This window comes from Lycium barbarum, chromosome 8 (assembly GCF_019175385.1).
Source record: "Lycium barbarum isolate Lr01 chromosome 8, ASM1917538v2, whole genome shotgun sequence".
Classification (NCBI taxonomy): Eukaryota; Viridiplantae; Streptophyta; class Magnoliopsida; order Solanales; family Solanaceae; genus Lycium; species Lycium barbarum.
The window spans coordinates 79,218,064-79,227,070 of NC_083344.1; the positions used below are offsets into that span (position 1 = coordinate 79,218,064).

General features: G+C 39.4%; 1 long non-coding RNA gene across 1 annotated transcript; it reads left to right on the top strand.

Annotated features, from left to right (window-relative positions):
- Positions 1 to 335: 335 nt before the first annotated feature.
- Positions 336 to 5,999, top strand: LOC132605109 (uncharacterized). The gene is made up of 3 exons (XR_009569038.1): positions 336 to 501; positions 870 to 931; positions 5,726 to 5,999. It is a non-coding gene; the product is annotated as an uncharacterized LOC132605109 (long non-coding RNA).
- Positions 6,000 to 9,007: the final 3,008 nt, after the last annotated feature.

The window sequence follows — 9,007 nt, forward strand, 5'->3', positions numbered from 1 at the left end:
ATAGATATCTTACTCCCGTTAAATCGAGAAATTTGATTAATTGAATAAATTATCAATTACATATCATTTTGATAATTAATTTAGCTTCAATTGCAAAAGGTTTTCAAAATGGGTTATAATTGAAATAACCACTTGCTTGCTATATTAATTAAGGCCGCAACTGAATAATTTGTGACCACATTTGCAAGAATGACCTCCTGTCTTTTTATTTAGTTGAACAACGAATTGGGCCTCAGTCCAAGTCCCATTAGCTGGTGACCTAACCCAATGCTCCTCAAACTTCAACAAAAATACCGAACTCCCCTTTTATTTCTCATTTTGGTTGTAAAAGGGTTTCAACCAAACCCTAGTTTCCGTGAAAAAACCTCTTTCCTTCGTCACTTTCAACGCCAAGAATGGCCACTCTATCATGCGTTTTACTTTGCACAAGACCTGCATGTCCATTTTGGGTAAAACATTTAATGCTTTACACTTTCTCCCCCGCAGCTCCACTGAGAATAGGTAAAACCTTCACCCTCTCTCCCCTTTTGGTTTTTTCTGCTCTCAGGGACAGAAATCCTTAATGATATTTGTCTCACTGTCGCTCAAAAACTCAAATTTTCATTGGTTCTTAGTACAAATCTTTTAAAATAAAAGGATAAATCAAGGAAATTCTTCAAAAACCACAAGTCCCACATCGGTGGAAAACCTAGAAGTGGGATTTTTGGGGTTCTATATAAAGAACCCCAATTGACACACACAAGCATTCACAAGAAAACCCAAGATTTTGAGTTTGTAACAAAGTGACCGACTAGAATTGGATACTTTGTTTATCTTCTCTAATTTTGGCATCTAGTTTTAAAGTGTTCTTTCGTTTTGTGGCTGAGTAGAAGTGTGGATGAAAATCAAGATCTCCAAATCCATTCTGTCTCAAAAGCTGCACAAAAGAAAGGTAATTTTATTTCCTTCCTTTTTATTTTTACTAATTTTCTGTCTTATGTTTATGTGCTTATTAGGATGGAGGAAATGGCCATACATTGAATATCTTTACCTCCAAAATGTTGTTCAAGGGCCTCTTGGGATTTCTGGATATGGTCCCCATCCTCTGGCATCTTTCACAACTCCTAGCAAATACATGTGCATCTTTAAATAAAGTAGGCCAGTAAAAACCAGATTGCAACACTTTTGATGCAGTGCAGTCACCACTATGATGTCCTCTATAAAGGGAGGAATGACAACTCTCTAGTACTTGACTCGCCTCGTTCTGCGAAACGCACGGTCTCACCGGCTGGTCAGGGCCCTGCTTGAATAGATATGGCTCATCCCATATGTATAACCTCGAATCATGGTAAATTTTCTGTGCTATTTTCAGTGGGTATACTGCACTCACTATCAAGTTTACGATATCAGGTACCATGGAACATCTGCAGCAGGGATAGCAAAAAGTTGCTCATCTGGGAAAGCTTCTCGGATCTGTCCATCTTCCACAAAATGATCATGACTCTCCAGCCTTGACAAGTGATCAGCTAGCTGATTCTCTGTTCCCTTACGGTCTTTAATCTCCACATCAAACTCTTGTAATAGGATAATCCACCGAATAAGCCTAGGTTTTGTGTCCTTCTTGCTGAATAAATAACGGATTGGAGCATGATCCATATATATAATAACACAGGCTTCCACAAGATAAGACCGAAATTTGTTAAATGCGTACACCACAGCCAATAACTCCTTTTCGGTGATAGTGTAATTCATCTGGGCTGTGTCAAAAGTCTTGCTTGTATAAGAAAATGAGTGGAAACCCTTATCTTTTCTCTGGTCTAGAATAGATCCCACAATAGTGTCACTTGCATCGCACATCAACTCAAACGGTAAGTTCCAATCAGGTGCTATTATTAATGGTGCAGTCACCAACTTCCGCTTCAACTCTTCAAAAGAGCTCATATGACATCGTTATATACAAATTTGACATCCTTCTGAAGAATCTTCCACATAGGACTGGATATTTTGGAGAAGTCCTTAATGAAACGCTTGTAAAAAACAGCGTGACCAAGAAAACTATGCACACCCTTAACAGATATTGGGGTGGTAGTCTCTCAATACTGTTTACCTTTGCATGATCAACTTGTAGCCCCTTCTTTGGCACCTTATGGCCAAGAACAATACCTTTTGAACCATAAAATGACAGTTCTCCCAATTCAGCACCAAGTTGGTTTCTTCGCATCTTAGTAGCACACAATCCAGATTTCGTAAACATGCCTCAAATGAATTCCCGAAAGACAGAGAAGTCATCCATGAACACTTCTACCAAATCCTCCACCATCTTAGAAAATACGGCCATCATACACCTTTGAAAAACTCGTTGGTGCATTGCATTGCCCAAACAACATCCGCTTGAAGACATATGTATCGTAGGGGCAAGTGAAAGTAGTCTTCTCCTGATCCTCAGGTGAGATGGATATTTAATTATAGCCGGGATACCCATCAAGAAAACAATAATACTCTTGTCTAGCTAATTTGTCAAGTATCTGATCGATAAATAGAATGGGATAGTGATCCTTTCTAGTAGCTTCATTGAGCTTTCGGTAATCCATACAAATATTCCACCTCGTTCTTGTCGTTCTCCACCACTGCCATCCCTCCTTTCTTTAGGACGCACTGTACTGGGCTCACTCACTTGCTGTCAAAAATGGGGCAGATGATGCATGAATCTAACTACTTAATTACCATTTCTTGACCACTTATTTCGTTACAGGATTCAACCTCCTTTGATGTTGTATGCTCGGCTTGTGATCATCCTCATAAATATCTTGTGCATAAAGAATACTGGGTTGATTCCCTTAATATCACATGTCTGCCAACCCAGTGTCTTTTTTCGATTTTTCAGAATCTCCAAAGAAACCTTTACTTCTGCATCAGTGAGCTCGCACTACTAAAAAACTGAAAAAAACTGACGGATTCCGTCAGTTTTTCGACAATTTTTTTAAATCCTTTTTTTAAGAAAATCGACGGACTGCGTCGATTATTTTTAGCACAAAAATGTGCAAAAAATATAATTATTATTTATATTATTTTCTAAAATAAACTGACAGACTCCGTCGATTTTTTATTTTTATTTTTTATTTTTTTTATAAAAAACCGACGCAGTTTATCAGTTTTTTTAATTTTTTTTTACATAACCGATGGAGTCAGTCGGTTTTCCGTCGATTTTAACCGACGCAGTCCGACGATTTTTTAAAAGCGAAGTAATGTAAACCGACGGACAGTTTGCATGGATTTTCCATCGGTTTTCATAGAAAAACCGACACAATCTGTCAGTTTTGGCTGTCGATTTTTGACTTTTTTTAGTAGTGTCAGTTGCCAATATAACTGGTAGAATCTCCCCCTCACCAAAAAATGCATATTTGGGATGTGCGAGCAAAGGCTTCAACTCCAACTTCGGGGGATCGTCTATTGATAACCTAGGTGGTTGCCCAATTTCTCTGTCAAGTGGCTCAAACTCCCCACATCGAATATAAATACCTGCTAGATCAAGAATCTGCACTAGCTCGAATGCTTCTCTATCTCCAAAAATATCATCACCCACTAGAGCTCTCTCCAATGGGTCACGAAAAGTATTGAGAGGTCTCTTAGTGTGCACCCCGTAGTTTCGTATGTTGAGATTCGAGCTACCTTTCAGGAAGTATGTGAGCTTATATGTGTTTAACTTATGGTTATAAGGATTTAAGTTCATATAGTAAGCTATGAATGGATTGAAGGGCAAGTGAATTAAGAAAATTAAATTTGTTGGAACTTGGAAGAAAATATGAGGGGCAATTTTGGCCCAAATTGGAGAAAGGATATCTTTTAGTAGATGAGGAGTTTTGAAGCAAAACAAAAGCCTAAAATAAAGTTCGCCGTGTCTAGTTTCTTGCGCAACAAACCGCTCGTCGATACGGCATCGAAATGGAGAATTATGGATGTTACATGTTAGGCTGACAGAGCAGAAACGCTGCTACAGTAACCGGGTGCTACATTGTTGCTACAGTACTGTTACAGTAACCGACTTGCTGCAGTACTGCTACATTGACCCCGACCTGAATTTGACCCACTATTTAAGGATCAAATCTGATCCTAAACCTCATTTTTCAGCCAAGAATTCTCCAAATATTTCCCAAATCTTCTAGAAAATTCTCCCAACTTCCTTCCATTAGATTTTAACGCAAATTAAGTGAAATCCCCGAATTTAAGTTCGTACAACACATAGCTGCGATTATAATATCGAATTGCGGCGAACATTGTCTTGGATTCAAGGTGGTGATCGAAGATATTGCAATTCTAGAGGGTGAAAGGTATGAATCTTTCCTTATTAGTATTGATTTAAACTTATCTATGGAGGAAAAGTTACTAAATGAGCGTATAATGAATTTATGGGTCGAGAAATTGGATAAAACATCGTGTGGGATGTTTATGGAATATATTGGTGTTGATAATATTGTTGTTGATGTTGGTAGTGTTGTTGATGTTGTTGTTGTTGTTGGCTGCTGAATTGAGATTTTGGGCTAGGCATATAAACAGAGGAGATGCTATCGAAATTTCGGCAGATTCTAGAAAGATTTATTTGGAGGCTTAGGATAAGTATATAACAACGAGCCTAATAGTAGAATGAATGGTTTTATATGTAGATTTCAAGACAGGAGGTAGGTTGGAAAGTCGAGAAGCGAGTTTCCAGGTATGTTAAGGCTCATCCCTTTCTTTCAAAGGCATGATTCCTATGTTTTGATTCCATACATGACATCCATAATTTTTTACTCCTAGAAATGCCAGAAGTCTATAGTTTCTGAACAATCTTACAATGACTCCAATCCTAGAGATTTTCAAGCCTAAGGTTCTAGATTATTTCATGACGTGACTGAGCGTGCTATATAACATATGGCCTCAACTTATGTCTGAGCGTGCTATATAACATATGGCCTCAGCTTATGTCTGAGCATGCTATATAACATATGGCCTCAGTTTATGTTATGGATCATTCAAAGTGAGACATGATAATGGTGATGATTATGGTAGTGATGAAGATCCTTAATATCTAAACGAACCCAGCAAATAAACGAACTCCAAAGACTCTATTCCTAGACAGTGTAGGGATATTCGTATCTTTGACCTCTTAAGTCCCGAAGGGACATCTATAAGTTGTGCAATTTCATAATGTTGTCTAATTCCCGAAGGGGACATTCATAAGGTTTTCTCTTTCCTATGCATTTTACATTTAAATTTTGAGTCTCGAAGGAGACAAATGAAAAGAGGAAGAAGTTCCCATTTTTAAGAAAAGGGGAAGAAGTTCCCGTTTTGAACTAAAAGTTGCTCCGAAGGGAGTCTTTTGATGGTTTCCAATGATTTTTATGCATTTGCATATTTACATACATGCACGATATCATTTCATAGGGAAGGGGAAAAGGGCTAAAGCATTATATACGCAAACCACCTGATCAGCTAGTATACGATGATTATGATGCCCGAAGGGGCCATTATGCTATTATGCCTGAAGGGGCTGCGAACAGGGTGAAGGCATGCATTATATATATATAGCTGCGTCAAAAGTTCATGTGCAAATATATGTTTATCAGAGTTGGTCACAGGTACAGATTGAGTCTGTTACTCTTTTTTCATCCGACTTGAGATATCTTGTTTCAGTTCTGCCTTACATACTCGGTACATTATTCGTACTGACGTCCCTTTTCCTGGGGGCGCTGCGTTTCATGCCACGCAGGTGTATACAGATGAGTAGAAGACATTGGCTGTTGGATGTTCCCAGGCTATCAGCTGGATTGGTGAGCTCTATCTCAGTTCAGAGTGTTGCCGAGTCAGAGTATTTATGTTATGGTATCTCGTGTATGTTAGAGACTTTTGCAGACAGTGTCCTGTGGATAGTGAGTCGAGATGTCGACAGTTGTGTAAAGCGACCATATAGGTCGATGTGTTTTTATGCTTTGTTTTTAAAGATTTTATTGTGACTAAAGGTTTTCTTCGAATTGACGATAAGTGAGAAGTCCCTGATTTGACGAAAGAGTTTTATTGAAAAGTTTGTCCTGTTTTACTTGACGGAAGCGTCATCTCATAAATTAAAGGTTCACAAAAAGTTGTGACTTATGGATGGAATGGTAGTATGGCACTCAACCGAGTAGGGTCTTGGGTGTCAGTCGCGGCCCTCTGGTTTGGGTCGTGACAGAGTGTCTTCAGGTACCACAGATAGCAGAAAGTTCCTCATAGATTGCGGGCAACTTGAAGGCCTTATACACATTAAATACTTTAACTTTATCATGTACCCTCATAGTTAGCCACCCAACAACTACATCAATTAATGCTCTTCCTATAGCAAAAACCAGTAGCCCCAAAATAAATGGGACTTCCAGATCTGGCTCAAAGTCCAAAATAACAAAATTCACCAGAAATATAAAAGATCCAACCTGTACCAGAACATCTTCAATAATACCTTCGGGCCTGGCCAAAGATCTGTCGACTAACTGTAGCACAATAGTGGTCGGTGTCAGGTTTTCTAACCATAATTTTGGGACATAGATGACAACATCAGATTTATACTAGCACTAAGATCACACAGTGTATGTGCAATGCATTGCTTTCTTATAGTGATTTCCATAGTGATACTACCCCGATCCTTCAGCTTTATAGGTAGTTTGTTTTTGAATTCGAGATGTGCACTCTTTAGTAAGTGCAATTGTGGCATACTCCATGAAGCGGCTCTTGTTTGCTATAATGTCTTGATATACTTAGTGTATTTCGAAATCCCTTGCAGCATGTCTACTAAGGGGACATTCACATGTACTTGCTTTAATAAATCAAGAAAGTTTTTGCATGTGGCCTCTTCTTTCTGCTTTGCCAAACTCTGAGGAAATAGAGGTGGTGGTTTAGCAACCACTGGCTGTGGCTGCTTTACCAACAACGTCTTTACTACACTTTCTATCTTGATAACCTCATCTTCTACAATTGCCTCTTTTTCTGCTTCTGCCCAATTTACTTTCTTCGGTGCCAACTCCTCTAACTGCCTCCCATTTCTGAGAGACACATCAGCACATGGTTTTAGATTAGGATCAGTGTGACTCAGAAGTCCCCCCATGTAGTCTAGTGTTCTGAGCACTATCTATTTAACCAACCCATCTCTCCAAATTACGCATGTTCATGTCACGAGTCTGATTTTCAGCAATTATCGTTTGTTCGAAACTCTGTTGATTCACCATCATCTTCTGCATATCAGCTGTCATTTTCTTCTTCATTTCCTCCATCTTACTCTCGGGTTCTGTTGCAGGAGGGGGATCTCGATTGCCTTGTGCCGGCTGATAATTCTATTTCTGATTGCCCTGATTAACTCCCCAACCGAAGTTTGGATAATTTCTCCAGTTAGGGTTGTACGTATTTCTGTACTACTTATGTCTTCTTGCCCCCTTCTTGCTTTTTCCACAAAGTATATAGATGCATGATTTGCAGGACACACATCACTGGTGCGACGGTCTCTGTAAATTTCACAAAAGATGTTAGCTTGTTTCACCGCTTGCACATGTGGTTGAGCCTGCCCTGTAGTTAAACTTTTGAATTTACTGCGTATAGCCTCAATCTATGCTGATAGTGCCGTATAATTATCCACTTCAAGAAATCCAGTTGTTTTCTTAGATACACTGCCACTTATGTCACCTTACCAATTTAGACTGCTCTGTGTAAACCTGTTTAGAAGCTTGAAGAGTTCCTTATAGCTCATATCAAGAGCTTGCCCCCCTGCAGCATTGTCTAGTAATAGCTTGTGTTGGGCATCCAAACTCTCGATAAATATATGTGCCACAACTTCATTCACGACTTCTCGAAGACCGAATAAGAGATGTTTTTACCGCTTTCTCTTCTCTCCAACACTCTCAAATTGATCATGTTGCTGCAACGAAGCAAGCTTTGGAATGAATCTAATGGAAATTTAGGTCTCTATCCACTTGGAGGATTATTCTTTCCTTCTCGGTGAAAGAGGGCAAAAAAGGCGTGGTCTTTTCTGTCGAGGTTGTTTGCAAGGAGTCGATAGTTTGAGATGTCAATAGAGAGAGCCGAAAAGCGAGTCTTGCGTGTTTGAGTCTATAATCTTGTCAAAGAGGGTTTGACCTTAACTGGGAGATTGATGATGGTGAGGGCAATCTCTGAGAAGACCCTTGAACATCGCCCACGCCTGATACAGATTTTCTTTATATTTTTGTTTGAATAATATGACCTCCCTCCTGAGTCTAGCTGTCTTCCCTAGTGGAAAGAATCTTGTCAAGATTTCGTGGCCAAATCATCCCAAGAGGTGATGGAGTTGGCGGGCTCTGCCAATAACCAATTCTTTGCTTCCCCCAATAGAGAGAATGGGAAAAGCGTCAGTCGCACCTATTCTGCCGAGACCCTTCCAGTAACATAATTGTCAGCAATCTCCAGGAAGGTTTGAATGTGTTGCTAAGGGTCCTCATGCGACAGTCCCATGAATTGCCCGCTGGAGTGAAGTAGCTAAATCATAGGTTGCTTCAGCTCAAAGTTCCCTTCGATTCTGGGTTTTGACAATACTCGAAGTGACATTACCCATGAGGGGTACTACAACATCTCGCACTATCGCTGGTGGAACATTAGTTGCCATGTTCACAGGTAATTCGACTAGAGCCTGCTGGCTTTGAAATAAAGTCAACTCTCTCCTGCACCGGTGTAAAGTACATTCAGGCGCGGGATCGAATTCCTCAAGATTTTCTTGACTAGCATACCTTCGCATTCGATAACAGTACTAGCATCAAATAATAGCTAAGATCAAGACGTTAATACTTGGATAACTAAAGCAATAATAGATTGTCCTAATAAAACTGTTAATTTCTAAGTCCCCAGTAACGACGCCAAAAGCTTGTTGCTCTCAATGCACACGCAAGCATACGTGGTTGCCAAGTAATATAATGACTTATAAAAATTGGATATCGTACCCACAAAGACTTATGATCAACGATTTAATGATATTTCACTACTACTACTAATTATGCAA